This window comes from Ursus americanus, chromosome 22, assembly GCF_024610735.1.
Source record: "Ursus americanus isolate L20-20 chromosome 22, mUrsAme1.1.p, whole genome shotgun sequence".
Taxonomy (NCBI): Eukaryota; Metazoa; Chordata; class Mammalia; order Carnivora; family Ursidae; genus Ursus; species Ursus americanus.
Genome location: NC_142148.1, coordinates 33,448,359 through 33,450,210, shown reverse-complemented (window position 1 = coordinate 33,450,210; position 1,852 = coordinate 33,448,359). Strand labels below are relative to the sequence as shown.

Below are 1,852 nucleotides of genomic sequence, written 5' to 3'. Positions count from 1 at the left end.
AGGTCTTGAGATAAACCAAACCCGTTGACACCTTGCTCTTGGACTTCCAGCCTCCAGAACTATGAGAAAATACATTTCTGTTGCCGAAGCCGCCCAGCCTGTGGTACTTTGCTATGGAAGCTTGAGCAAGCTAATAGAGTTATCACGCCTATGACCCATACTTTCTGAACCCAGAAAGCTTATTTAATGATTTTAACGAATATTTATTCTTCGAAGGAACAGTGCATCATGATTTGGGCTAGGAAGATAGGTGATTTTTTAAATTCCTTTTAAGGAACCAACACTTTCAGAAATAGAAGAAAGTATTCCATTAAATCTCTTCATTTCTAGTGGGCAAACACGGTATCTCACTGTGAAGAGGACCCCAAGGCAGCCTGACTTCCACTGGAGCATGAGCTTGTTGGACCTATTATCGGACCCGTTCCCAAGCCAGCTTTCATTGGTGAAAGGATTTCTCAGGATCGTCTTCATTTCCTTGGTATCTAACTCAAGGAAGTATCTTTGCTACATCCAACTAAAACAGAGAATGACATCATCACCCAAGGATTGGGTGTAGCTAGGAAGGCTAAGAAATGCTTCATGACTAAACAGGTCAATCTCCCATTCACTTTAGGGAGAGTGTACAGATCCAGGTACTTCATGACAGCCCTGTAGTCCTCCATGGGCATCCCCCATAATTTGGGCCACCTGCTAGAGAGAATCATCATCCATACCAAAGAGTGAGTGGTAGGCGTTTAGACACTACTTCACATCATCTTCACCCTGGACACCAAGGGTGTCCTGAAAACCCTGTAAGGCTATTCTCTTCTGCAGGGGGGGTAGCCTTGTCTTTATTGATCTTCTCACAGGTGTGGGACAGGTTTTCCAGGGGACGTGGCACCAGATATCAGAGAGGTCCCTGTGCAAGATGTCCTTAAGATCTGGGAAGTCATGCATCAAGGAGTCAAGGCTACAGACCAGAAATATGATGTGTTCACACACCCACTTCTTCTGGAGAGTTTCTGGGATATTCTTCAGATACTCTGCAGGAGTTGTTCCTCCCAGAGGGCACTTATGCTGAGGTCCCTTTCCAGCATGGTCCAGATGATGTAGAACCTCTTTCCCAGGCCCTGGATGGTTTTGTCAAGTTTCACGAGATTCGTGCTGAATGTTTGAATGCAATGATGATGAAGAGGCCCTACTGGCTAAGTGGCTTTTCCTCCAGATAGTTCTCCACACTTTGGGCAAAAGCCCTTGTGCTGGGGGGTTGGGAGGAGGGATCTCACAACACCACATTGGGAAAGTGGGAGAAGGAGTAGCAGGTGTGAATCTGGGTGGTCCTCACCACTCCAGTGGGACCAAGGCCTCCTCCTTATGCCCAGTTCCCCACAGTGTGTTGATGAAGGAGGACATATCATTGCGAGGGTTCCCAGTCACAGCAATGCTCATTTGGGCACTGGACACTGTCTCTAGGTTCCCTCTGACCATAGAGAACACCTCCAGCTAGTTCCCTTTTCCTAAGGCTTTTTCAAAGTTCATGGGACCCGCCTCATATAAAATGCTCTGGTCCATATGGTATCACACAGCAGAGGTGAAGGATGTAGATAATGGGGCATGAGATGACAGGGTTGACTACACCACACTGTTGACCAGTGGAGTAAACTCACAGGACTTTGAAAATATATTTCCATTGGCCACTTCAGAAATTGAGATGTTATTTAATTTTATTTATTCATTTATTTTTTAGAGGGTGGGGGGAGGGGCAGAGGGAGAGAGAAAATCTTAAACAGGCTCCATGCCCAGCGTGGAATCTGATGTGGGGCTCAATCTTACTACCCTGATCATGACCTGGGCCAAAACCAAGAGTTGGCCA

General features: G+C 46.4%; 1 pseudogene; it reads right to left on the bottom strand.

Annotated features, from left to right (window-relative positions):
* Nucleotides 1-482: 482 nt before the first annotated feature.
* Nucleotides 483-1,584, bottom strand: LOC123800877 (immunity-related GTPase family M protein 1 pseudogene; annotated as a pseudogene).
* Between the last annotated feature and the right edge of the window lie 268 nt (nt 1,585-1,852).